Source organism: Ambystoma mexicanum, chromosome 10, assembly GCF_040938575.1.
Source record: "Ambystoma mexicanum isolate Mex_15411 chromosome 10, UKY_AmexF1_1, whole genome shotgun sequence".
NCBI classification, from domain to species: domain Eukaryota; kingdom Metazoa; phylum Chordata; class Amphibia; order Caudata; family Ambystomatidae; genus Ambystoma; species Ambystoma mexicanum.
The window spans coordinates 852,298,478-852,312,763 of NC_090932.1; positions in this window are offsets into that span (position 1 = coordinate 852,298,478).

Below are 14,286 nucleotides of genomic sequence, written 5' to 3' on the forward strand. Positions count from 1 at the left end.
CAATATATGTCGTAAACAATGAACATTAAGATAAAATTCCATTATAACGAGAACTCAGGGAGTGAAATCGTTCTTGCAAAATGAGCATTTATTCTAAATTTCAGAGCAGAAATAACCTAATATAATTTTAAATATCCCTGTAAAAGAGACAATTATCATTTAAAAAAAAAAATCAATCAAAGATTTATGTTCTGATTTGAAATTAGGTACCATGTTCATTACTGAAACATTGGCGTGAAGTCATAAAGAATCACGTTTTACTTTTATAAACGTTTTTCTCACTTCAAAATATCTTTCTTTCACATATCCCTTCTTACTCTTCAGATCCCACTAGTTTACATGCACTTCATGACATCACAGTCATTATTTAGACCTCAAATGATTAGGTGTAATTTAAGTGTCCACAGATGTTAATTTGATACCTTTGCTGTTTTGTTAATGCCCTTTCACATGTGTGCACCTCCTGCCTATTCATACACCGCCTTGGCACATCCCGAACTCCCAAAAGGCTGACTGGGGTCACTCACATTTGATGGTCTGGTAAGACATTTAACATATCGGTATACTACACAGCAGTTTCCAATTCATGCCATATAGGCACTGATCGACCACTAGTAGTTAGTGAGCACATGTCCTTTTGTGAATTTGTTTTAACTTCCGCATTGTTAAGTAACCAGTTTCTCCAGGAAGAAGTAACAGTAACTCTTGAAACAACTTTGTTAATCAATCCCCTAGCTTTGACATGAAAACAATTCACATTGAATGACTTATGTTACACAGGTTTCCAAATATTAATCAGTGAAGCAGCTGGGCATGTTAGGTCAGGAGCGTACATAGAATAGACCGTGTCAATGGATGGCTAAGGTACACGTGGTCTAAAGACATGGTCAAACAGGTAGAGTCTGATTTACAAAAGCATTTTTCAAAAGCATTTTGTAAATCAGGCGGATAGCCTCAACCTGAGACAACAAAGAGTAATATTTATTCTTCTGAACTGGCAAATGAAAATTAAGCACAGATGTAATCATTGGGCTTGCAGATCCAACTTTGTCTCTTCAATGGAGTGTCCGCCAGTATGCAGGTGGTAGAGCAGTGTAACTTTCAACTTTAATTTAGATAATGTGGAGAAGGGTGAAGTTAGTGGTAATTTGGCTCAGCAACAGGATAGCTTAAACACGTCCTAAGACCCAGATTTTATCATTTCCTCAGACACTAAGAAGTTCTTATACTTCATATTTTTCTACATGTGTGCATGTCTTTGTACATATCTGCTCTGGTGAAGCGCGAGAAGAGTGAAACGCATGTTAGCAAAGCTTTTTATTCAAAATGAATTTAGGCAAAGCTTCTTAAAGTGCATTTTATTTATACGGGCCTCATTGTAAGTTTGCCGGTACAGCAACAACAGTACTGGTAAACTAGCGGGTACCGTTTTTACCGTACCGGCAAAATACAAGTTCTGATCACGGGTGCCCTTCAGCCCACCAGGTCTGACATGGCGGGCGGACCGGCACCCGTGAGCAGAGCATGTCGGATGCACCGGCACCATTCACGAATGGTGCCGGTGCATCCGACCTCCCCATTCCCATTGAGCCCTATGGGGCTCGAATGGGAATGGGGAGCATTTTATTCCGGCGCCCGCAAATGGGCAATTACCGGGTCCGGCAGGGTCATAATGACCCAGTAATTGCCCATTCGCAGGTGCCAGAAAAAAATTGTACCAGCAGCAACCGTGCTGTGCCGGTCTCATAATGAGGCCCTATCTCTCACAATATTTGCGAATCCATATACATTGGAACAAACTAAATACAAATTGGATATTGTCTTTGTACATGTCAAACGGGAAACATAATATTAAATGTAGACCAGTGATTAGATCATTTGTCTTCAGTTTCTCAAATACATTTTAACTAAAGTCTTTGGAGAGTATCATTGTGTATTATATTAATGTTGCATTAGGTACCTCCTTCTGGGGTGGGCATAGCGGATAAAAGCTCCCTAGCCCAAACCTTTGTAGCCCCTAGCAAAGCAAGGACCTCAGCAAGGGCTCAGGTGTGTTACTGCCAAATCGTACACCAAGCTGGGGTATTTAATGCTATTAGTAGCCCAGGCCTTTGATCCCGGCTGTTCAAGGGGAAGTTCTCGTTGGAATTGTATTAGCCCAATGGATAGGGCATGCATTTTTGAGCAAATATTAATTGGTCCGAAATTTATTTCCAATGCATCTTACCTTCGATTTTCTGGCATTTAGACACGCTAACCTACCAGTCTAAAAACACTATCTTGTCATAATCTTATCCATTGATCAATCGCCCTAAGTTGAAGTGCCCTCGCAGCTGTAAATCATAAGAACTGCCCTTAAGCCGACATCAGCAGGCACTAAGTTTAAGCCTACACCCCTTGTCACCACGCCAGTGCACGTCTCATTCGAACCTCCCCTGTGCGCAAGCTATTGACGTGTCGCAATGGAAATTCCAAGATGCCTTTTTCTTGATGACAATCAACAAATCCTTTCTGTTCAGACAACACTACAGTTCGTGCTGCCTTCTTGTCTGTCTATTTCATTCAGAGCCTCCATGAATCCTTTTTGCTCTGTTCAGCTACCTAACAAATATGACGGAAAAAAACAAATAAGTTACTTACTCTAGCTGTAATGACTTTTCTCAATAACGGCTTTCACTTTCAATATATATAACATAACTAACAAATGTCTTTGCTAAACCAGATTGAAATGTTATGTTTACATCAGTTGGTTTTTCCATGGGCCAATGATAACTTTTCAAATTTGGGCCTATTTGTGTTGTCTTTGCACCATGGGTTTTTATAACCTGGCTGTTTCTTCTCATCATTTTCTTATACATTCCATTTTAAAATAAAACATCAATGCTTTATTTTATCCAAATGACTAAATATTTATTTTTCTCCCACAGTTGATTTTCTACTTCTTCAATCCTCAGTAATTATGGCCTCAATTCAACCATACCATTATGAGGATGAGTATACCGAAGAGGAAATGCTTGAGAGAGGAAGTCACCTAAATGTTGGTGAATGGAGTGAAAATCGTGACAATCGCTCGAAGGATCTTGATCCTCGTCGCATGGAAGATGTTTCCGTTTGGTGTACGTTCCATCGATGTGAGGTAATGGCAACTTTGGTGGAGAATAGTTGTTGCCGAGAAAACTCTGTCTGCTTGCCCTGCATAGCAAAGAAGAACCTACACCATGATATGTGTACCAGCTGCATGACTTCAGGGCAGCCTGCCTTACAAAATCTTTGTTGAGAATGCTGTTGGTGCAGACGCACTAACCTATAGCAACCATCCGCCCCGTGCTCCTAGAAATGACTAAGGGCCTCATCACGAGTTTGTCGGTAACCCCGGCGCTGTTAGCACCAGCGCTAATAGCCCTACCGCCAAACCCCCGGCGCTATTAGTGCCGGATCACGGGTTTGGCAGAACGATTAGTGCCCATTCCCCATTGGGCCCATTTGGGAATACCCCATTCCCTATTGGGCTCAATGGGGAAAATGTGCGCTATTACCGCCGTCGGCCAAAAAATCGCAAATTTGCAGCGGATTTCCCCCCAGCTTAGAGCTGGGGGGAAATCCGCCAAGGCCTTAATCTTGCAGACCCTTAAATGCAGCGGTAATAGCGCTACCGCCGCATTTAAGGGTTACCGCCAGACTCGTGATGCGGCCCTAAGTATTGTTTCTGTCCATTTTATCTGTGGCAAGCTTGCACTATAGCCTTTTATGTTGTCCTACTACCCCATTGTAATATCATGGGTTCTCTCCCAACATATATTTGGATATTGAAAAAAGTATTGTTTTTTGTTCATGCCAGCTCATTCCATCTTCTATTTTGAGAGTCAAGAATATAATTTTTGTCATTTACAAGCCATGAACAAATAATCATCCTATCTTTTTTTTCAAAAGTGTGTATACCTTATTATAATACCCTTATTCACAAAAGTATCGGGCTGTGACTACTTTACCCACAAAGTATGTTTTAGGATTCCTATCAATGCCTTATTTTTTACAACATAGGCCAAAAGAAAAATGCAATTATTGTATTCATTCAACAAAACTATTTCTCTATCTTTTACACAGATGATACAGGCTTGTAGACTATCAAGCATTTACATGGTGGATACAGAGAAGACAGGATTTCGCATTTGATATATCATATTGGTCTGTGTCGTTCGAGCCATCTGTGAACAATTTCCTATTGCCTCTGGGCAATACACTGGATTTGTTGGATTTTTACAGACAGTACCACCACCAGATCATTATAATTTGTAGTTTGAATATACCATCAACCTTTTTTGAAAAATATAATTTTTATTCAAATATTTTACTTTGAATACAAAATATATGTATCTCATAGTTGGCATCACATACTTTCTAAATATTTCAAGTTAGTGTATTTCATTTTACGATTTTAGTTTTCCTTGAGAATTTCAAGTTTTTCTCATATGTTCCACAACAACGTACAGGAAAGCAAAAACCAAAAAGCCAAAACATCAACCACTCAGTACTTGCATTGTAAGGGGAATTTCATTTCCTATTCTTGCTATTTCTTCACATGATACTTCTTTGTTTTAAGTACTCTAAATTTCATTTGATTCGATTGAGGAATACACAAGTCGTTTATTAAATGTTAACAATCATCACACTTTGACAGAAAATAAAATCAATGAACTAATATCATTACAACTGAATGAAAGTGTTTGTCCAAGCCACCATCACCATCAAGTCTACTAATAAAAATGGTATGCTATAACAGCAAGATCAACAAAGTTTATTGGGACGGCCCTGAATATGTTTCTAATATCAATCACATTCAATGATAATCTATTCAAACCCTACTCCCTTATCAAAGCACTGTTATAATTTTTCCAATGCCTTTTTCTTTGGTTTGGGTTTTGGGACAGCTGTTGTAAGTCAATGGCCAACCTAACAAGTACTTGCATCTATCCAGAATTGTCCACCTAACACCTGGTGTCTCATACTACCCTTTGAAGACCCCGTCCCAGCAATTAACACATCAAAGGCAGTTCTCGCTTGGCCCATGCGCTCATAATGGGGCTGGATGTAGTGGAAGGGTCTGGCCTCTATGGACCAATGGCCACCCCAGAACCATTGTCTCCATACTCCCCATTGAAGACCCTATCCCAGAAATCAACATATCTGTGTGTCCTTTGACAAGGTTTAGGGCCTATTGCTCTCGCTTAATCTACATTCATCCCCCTCCCTCATGAAAGGCAGTTCTCACTTGGGCCATGCACTCGCAATGGGGGTGGGTGGGAATGCACAAGGTGCCGAATATCAAATACAACTCAAAGGGGTCTGGCCTCTAGGGGCCAATGACCAACCCATACCAGGTGTCTCCATACTCCCTTTTGAAGACCCTGTGCCTGTAATCATGATATGTGTGTGACCATTCAAAAGGCCCTGGAACCTTTCTGCTTCCTTCATCCTTATTTGCCCAATCCCTCATCAAAGGCTGTTCCGACTTGTGCCATGCACAATGGTTGTTGGTATGTGCCCAATTACCTTTATGAAATTCAACTTCATCAATCTTTCACCAACCTCAATCTTTACACATACCCATATATGGCTATGTCCCGATAGTATGCCATGTCCAGTACTTCCATACAAAAAATTCAAATATACACCCTTTTTTCAAAGTGTTTTTAAAGTATTTAAAATCCTTAGCAGGAAAACATTTCTGTAGTCTACTATTGATATCATCCTCATATGGCTTGCTATATTTGTTGCTGAATCTCCTCGTAGATTTTCCCAAATACAAGTAATTGAATTCTTGGTTATTACAGTTATCTAGTTTTAAACTTGCTACATATATAGTGCTTGTTACTCAATTTACATCCAAATGTTCATTATAGATTATGTATTATTATAACTTGAATTACCACATTACATGATAGAGTATTTCCTTAATATGCAATTCTTTTTATTGTTATCTTTTTGGGGCAAAACTGATGATGAAAAGTACCAGTAATATGTGTCTTCGTGCGACAGACCATGGACATAAAAGCGGGTGGTTAGCCTGGCGGGTCAGACTAGCTTACTAGGCAGTTACCAAACTCTAAAGTGCTTTGTCTTTGCAAGGTTTTTATTGGTGAATCAATGCCTGTTGTACTTTAATAATTATTTTCTTTTGTACATTTCTTTTACTAGATCTTCCTCAGCATAAAACCTTGCCTGCGTTTATTGTTTTGTGGTGCCCTAATATCAGCCATGAGATGACTCCTGGTACAGTGATGCATATTTTCCACAAAGATATGTCATTGATATGAACCTGGTTATCAGCCATGAGATGACTCCTGGTACAGTGATGCATATTTTCCACAAAGATATGTCATTGATATGAACCTGGTTGGGCAATTTTGGCTTTCCAGTATCCGAGATTGAAAGAAGAGCCAAGGATGACTTGGAGGATATGAGGGGCAATTGATTATGCACCACATGATTAATCTATGTTTATATATACAATTTAGGTATATGTATATTCACTGAAAAAACGTTGTTAAAGGGACTTTATGGTTAAGTTGCACTAATAAAAACCTATGAAATTCAGTAAAAAATCTTTGTTAAAAGGACGTTATGGTTACAAGTAAAATCTACAACCCCTGAAATTCGCCAGTTATGGTAATCTAAGCACCATAACTCGTGCCACCACTGTGCACTGCTAAGACTATCACCCAGGACATCAAAGATGACATTACAAATATCATTGATGACATCACTGATGACATCACATGCCTAGACCCTTCTTTTTTGTTCACTGTCATATCTAGGCCAGGTGGGTTTATTAACTGACAGTCAGAAACTTAACTTTCAAAAGGTATTACATTTATAGATATTGCTATTCTCACATATTCTTACACTACTTTCCTAAGAATGTAATCACATCTTATGATGTATATCTATAGGGGAAGAAGCAGGCCTGAAACACAGCAATTATTTTTGTGCGTGAATACAATCATGTAGATAATACACAGTTGATAATGATACTGCCTCTTGTTCGCTTACTTTACTCTCCATATATAAGCCCCATATTTGTATGCATTGTACTCTATTTATGGTTTGTGTGCATTAGTAGAAATATGTAGTAAGTGATGCATTATTAGCTACTTAGTACATGTTTCACAGTACGGAAAAGTCTGATACAGAAGCATTCACCGTTTTATTATATAACTTTGGAAAATTACATATATAGGTCCTCTGTGGTGTATGCTGCAGCCAATACCTACATTTCTGTATGAGTAGGCTCCAGTACTAGAAATAACACTGCAATGGAATGTTCTTTAGAACATTACATTGCGTGATGAGGTATGTAGTTTATTACACATCTCCCGATAATCCCTGATACTTTTTTGCCAACATTACATTCACAACCCCTTGTATAAAAAGTAAATGCACTTGTGATGTCATCAGTAATGTCATCAATGATATTTGTGATATCATCTTTGATGTCCTGGGTGTTAGTCTTAGCAGTGCACGGTGGTGGCGCGAGTTATGGTTGCTTAGCTTACCATAACTGGCGAATTTCAGGGGTTTTTCGATTTTACTTGTAACCATAACGCCCTTTTAACAAAGTTTTTTCATTGAATGTCATAGGTTTTTATTAGTGCAACTTAACCAAAATGTCCCTTTAACAAAGTTTTTTCAGTGAATGTCATGGTTTTTTTCAGTGCATGCTATTTTCCTACAACTTACCAATATCATACTTACCAAATATAACAATATTGGTGTCCAATTTACAAAGTGTCACCTAAAACTCTGCCATTTCCCACCGTCTTGAATAATTTCTAACACTTCTATACACTTTTTGCATCCGTAGACATCTACGAACATCTGACTTCATTGCGGACCTTCCGGACAGTGCCACATGACCATACACTGGTGCGCAGCATGATGACCTGTCCGAGAACCCGTCTGCACTTCACGATAAGATCCGTCCTTCGCGGACAGTTTGGAACTGCATTTTCTACTGATTTAGGAACTTTCAACTTCAAAATTTCCCTTGCACACCTACACCTTTTCGTACTCATTATCCATTACCAATCTAGTACCAGTACATACTTGGAAGAATTTTATCAAAACTGCTATTTATATTAGAAATCGCATCAGTTATTGCCATCCCTCCTCCCCAAGAGCCAACAAAAAAGCGCAGTCTTTCTGAGACAATGAAGAGAACCAAGAAGATGAGGTAGAGGAAGTGCCTACTTCTAGCACCAAGATCGAATCATGGGTGTGCCAGTTCTTTGCTACTGTTGGGAGTTTACCAAAGGCTAAAGCTACCAAATGAAATGCACTGAGTGCAATTTTGTACTCAGTCGCAGACTACCTGGACAGTACTCCTACGGGACCACCTCCATGCAGCGCCACACCAAATCCAATGACCGCAATGCTCTCAGAAAGGATATTCTTTTCTCAGCAAGTAGTAAGCTGTCTTCCTCCACCTCATCTTCCTCACCAAATACTGTAACCACACAGCCTGATGTCTGCGGGCATTGGTGCGTTATAAATAAATAAATAAATAGATAAATAAATAAATAAATAAATAAATAAATAAATAAAGAGGGCTACGGGCCATTATCGTCCATTGCAGGCCCCGAAATGGGGGATAAAGGCCATTAGCACCCCTGGTTCCCAAAGCGGGAACCCAGGGTGCTAAAACATAGATTTTTCTTTCTATAGTTGCCTGGCATCCCGCTGTAGGAAGGAAAATCCTTTTCCAAGACAGCCAACATGGAAAGAAAAGGTGGGGCTCAGTACGCAGCCCCTCTTCCCTTGCCATGGCTGCCTGCAAAACCCGATGAACATATTACCACAAGCACTCTTTTCCCTTTCAAAACTATCCTACCTTCTCATAACTTTACACACACATCCGGTCCCAGGTAGACATAGCCACTTTAACCAATTTTTTGTCCCTAGCGGTAATGGCCATTAGCCAGATTGTCCACGTCATGACCTTATGCCATGACCCAGACAATCTGGCTACTGCCCAGGGCCACAGGCTATCCCTCAGTCACCAAATGTATATGACTATTTTTTGTACCTACATTATTACACTTGTCAAAAAATAAAACACGGGCACATTTGAAAAACCATGCTTTAATGTCCTTGCCAATGCTCCTCACGAGTTTGCTCGAAATCCGCCCATGTTTGATTTTTTTAAAAGTGTCAAAATGTTTGTATATACAATAGTCATATAACTTAGCCCCCACTTGACAAAGTCCATTCCGTCTTTACACAAACATTGAAGGTTGGGTCTATAATCATTTTCAAAACTTTTGTCCACATTCGTCAAATAGCAACAAAATTATAAGCCATCTAAAAATGTTGAGACCCTCCTCTAATTTTGCCCCTCTTGAGAAAATCCCACCAAACTTTAGAAAACCATTCATATCTAGATCCAAAATCGTTTTGCCAAATGTTGTGCAGATTCATCAAATGACACCACCCCATTTATATGCCTTTACAATATTTTGGGACCCCCCCTCTTATTTTGCCTCCTCTTGACAGAATCCCACAAAACTTTGCAAAACCATTCAGGATTAGTTCTAGAATAAAATTGCAATTACATGCAGTTTCATTGAGTGGCGCAAACGTTATAAGACACCCAAAAACTGCTTTTCCCCAACCCTGTAATGCAGAAATACATACAGATGTCCTAACAGATGTCCTGGGACATCTGATGTGTCCGCGAACACCACAGGACTGCCCCAGGACATCTGGAGTGTTCACGGAGTGTTCACGGACATTCAGGGGGTGAAAAAAACAATTGTTTGGCTTCTTATGGCCATATCCAATCCAATCATGATCCCCCCACAACCCAGAGATTGTTTGTTGAGTTTGACTAGTGAAATGCTGCTTTTTAAAAATGTTTTCATCACGCTGTTTGCGGACCCCAAAAAAGTCAGTGAATCCAAGATGGCGGGCATTTCCAGAAAACCGAAGCGGCCGCGTCCCGATGTCCGCGGACCACGCAAAAGTCTGCAAATTTTTCTGCCCAACCAGAGGCCAGTCTGCGGATAGTACAGCCAATCCGAGGCCAATCCGTGAACCGAACAGGGAAGTGAGTCCGCAGATCGGTCATAGATATCACTAATTTTGTCCCTTATGTTTTGGTCATTTCAAAAAGAATTACTGGACGGATGTACACCAAATTGACAAAAGCACGCTTTCGGGACCAAGCGGCCGCTCCTGCCACAAATTTGGTGAAAATCCATCCAGCGGTTTGGGCTGTAGGTGTGAGCAAAGTTTTTTCCCATTATGTCTATTGGAAAAAAATACATTTTGGGGCCCCTCCTATAACTTTGCCCCCCATTGACCAAATTGTCCAAAAAAATTCAGAGTGGGCCATATACTTTTTCTGCAAAGTTTGGTGAGGATTCGTCCAGGGGGAGCAAAGTTATAAGCCGGCCGAAAAACTTTGTTAAGGGGACGTTATGGTTAAGTTGCACTATTAAAAACCTATCAAATTCACTGAAAAACTTTGTTAAAGGGACGTTATGGTTAAGTTGGACTCATAAAAACCTATGAAATTCAATGAAAAAACTTTGTTAAGGGGACTTTATGGTTACAAGTAAAACCGCAACCCCTGAAATTTGCCAGTTATGGTAAGCTAAGCAACCATAACTCGCGCCACCACTGTGCACTGCTAAGAATAACACCCATGACATCAAAGATGACATCACAAATATGATTGGTGATATCACTGATCATCGCTTGCTCACAGGGTGATTTTCACTGAAATTATGGCTCTTGATCCGCTTTTCTTGACAAAACAACCCCCCGTTGTGAAACCTTTCACTTGATACTCCTCGGGTGAGTTCTTAGAACCATTTCATTTTTTGGTCATGTGTTTTGTAGATATCCATGGATGGAGGCGTTTTAGCCTCTTGGTGTAAAATTTGGAGATGAATTTGGCATTTTCTACTCACATGATCCACTTTTTGAAGCCCCCACGCTCTGTTTGTGGCATAGTTATTTCTTCGGGGGTGGGGTCAAAGAGCCTTACTAGGTTTTTACCCTGCTCCCGATCCACTTTTGTTGTGAGACCCCCTCAGCGCTTTAGGTTGCTTGTTTTTCAGCCGGGGTGGGTTCAAAGAGCCTTACTAGGATTTTCCCTGCTCCCGATCCACTTGTGTTGTGAGACCCCTTCTGCGCTTGTGTTGTACTATTTCGCCGCCCAAAAAGTGCTCTTCCTAAGGGTTTAGCAACTAAACCACCATAACTACATGGCCACTACCGCAGGCCATGTAATATATATACACAAATTGATCACACAATTAATTAAATGTGTGTGCCAATAGCTATTGGGATGATGGGCTTAAAGCTTTTGAGAAATATTGGTATAAATGCTTTATTGTCAATTTTTCAATTATGTTACAATTTACATCCTTAAATTTTAGACTTTGACTATGGATATATACATAATTTGTGGATACCCAAAATGTTCATTGCAAAATGATCCTTTTAAAAAATGTAATGCAATTTATTGATTAAAATGTCTGTTATTACATAGATCACACTGACAGAAGTTCAAACCGTTCCCTCTGAAGAAATGAACTTCCAATATTCAAACGGTTTATATCTTTCCTAGTGATCATGGTTATGAATATATAAATTGAATAAAGGAACACGATTCACCATCGACAACATTCTGGAATCAACAGCAAGCTCCATTCCCTTTCAAGTAATATGTTTTTCAATTCTAAATGTGTCTGCAAGTCGAATTAGTATCCCATGTTAATGGCACGTGTTGTTATGTACAAAGAGTCTACTACTGAAGTGGTTGAGATGGAAGAGACACATCGAACACAGGTATACAGGTAAAAGTGACAATCATCATTTGTCATCCATTTGACTTTTAATGCTCCCTTCATTGTGTAAAGTGGTTTTAATGTGAAATAGTGTACTTGTTGTAATTGTATTTATGTTTCTTAGCAATGAAGATATTTACGGTTGTTTACAACTTTTTGTGAATGTTCTGTTACAGATGGGGGATGGACTAGGCATATAAATATTGACTGTACACAATGCAACTGGACAACAAAGGTAATACGATCCATACTTTTAATTTGTATTCAAAGTATTTTTTGGGAAATGTGTTTGTTGGTATTACAATGCAAGGTTGATATTCACATGTTTTGTAAGTGGGAAAGAAATAATTTTTGTTTTCTTAATGTATTTGAGGCCTAGGAAGAATAAGAGCAGTAAGTCTTAGACCATACCACTAAGAAATGATGTTGCTTGCCAAACCGATGCCACTTGTGAGCAACTAATGTTTGACGTTGCAAATGCTCGTCCCAAGGTTAAGAATCGGGATGCTGATGTGCAGTGGCTGGAATGAAAACTGTATTTCCCAGCGAGATGTGAGAAGTAACTATGCATCATTGTTACAGCTCATAATGACCATCGGAATTGACAGACAATAAAGAAGATGTTTCGTCATTACTTTCTGATCCTCTCACCCAATCCATGCCTTCAAAACAATTTCTGTCAAAGAAAGACATAATGGGCCTGATCACGACTTTGTCGGTAACGCCGGCGGTATTAGCCCTTCCGCCAAACTCCCTGGCACTAATAGCGCCGGATCACAAGTTCGGCGGTAATGTAATTCCCCATTCCCCATTGAGCCCATTTGGGAATGCCCCATTCCCCATTGGGCTCAAAGGGGAAAATGTGCGCTCTTTCCACCGGCGGATTTCCCGCCGGCGGTAATAGCGCACATTTTCAGCGGATTTCCCCCAGCTAAGAGCTGGGGTGAAATCCGCCGAAGTCCTGATTTGGCGGACCCTTAAATCTGGCGGTAATAGCGCGATCGCCGGATTTAAGGGTTACCACCAAAGTCGTGATGAGGCCCAATGTTCCCTGTTTCCCCGATACATTCTGAAAATCTAGAAATACAACACATTAAATCACAGAGGGATCTTCAAAATTCATCAATAACAATGTGCATGACCTTTACTTCAGCATGGGTAGTGTATCACAGGTCGATTGTCTATTAAGGAAACCAAAATAATTTTTTTTTTACAGTTGCCTGATACAGCTTATACAAACGATCAAATGCAAGTATGGGATACATGGGAGGATTTGTCGGCAACCATTGTTGAAGTTTATCTGAAAAGTCAAAGGAACCAATCTGAAGATTAAGGGGAGCTGTGCGCACAACCATTAAACATTTTTGTTGTCCCTGCAACCCATTCTTGGAAAAGTACTTGCTGGAAAAGAACTTTGTTCTTGTACTCCGTTGTTCAGTTGTTCAACATTTAGTACGTTATCAGGTTTCTGAAAAAATGTGTAGGACTTGAGTTCATTGCTAAAAGTGCATACTACAAATATCAGAGGCAGTTCTTGTTCCCCGCTATTGGTCAGTTCTGGAATCTTGAACAGAAAACCATAGACAATGCTCTTGCAGGCAAATGGTTCAAGCTTTCTGGTGATGGACAGTGCGACAGTCCTGGATTTTCAGTGAAGCACTGCACTTACGACTTCCAGAGCACAGTCACCCACAAAATAGTGAATTCTGTTGTGGTGCAAGGGTCAGAATGTACATCATTTGATTCCATGGAGAAATATGGTTTCATTAAATGCATTGAACCTCTGCAATCAAGGGTATTGCAAATAGAATTGATAGCAAAGTTCATGAAAGAGCAGTTCCAGCGCATAAAGCATTCCTGTGATGTCTGGCATGTTGCTAAACCTTCATGCAAGAGCAGTTCCAGCGCATAAAGCATTCCTGTGATGTCTGGCATGTTGCTAAACCAATTTCCCAATTAAAACAAAGGTGTCAGAAGAAATTTTAAAAAGGTCACAGTCCATCAGCAACTCTCTATGGAGGTATACTAAAACTTGCTAGGGTTCAGTCCAGATTCTGATCGAAAAGTGGCCTTCAATGATCCATCAGAGTTCAAATATACACTCATGAGTGGATGAGCATTTTCACCACAAGTGTGTACATGGATCTTTGAGCAAAGAGCACAATTGTAAAAAAATAAAAGTGGTTGGCACACAGCTAACCTCCTCACAAAGCCCTACAAAATATTGTGTGCACCAAAATGCTTACCAGAGGTTAGAAGGACCTGACTGAATTATGCCACACTGGTGATTTGGGTTATTTCCATATTATGTGCCTAAAGTACAGGCATAAAAGGTTGCATGTCAGCATAGACATTATGGAGGCCAGAACAAGGCTGGCTGTACTTGCTCACTATGAGAACTTTGGTATGGAACAAGCTAGAACAGGAAGTGCTT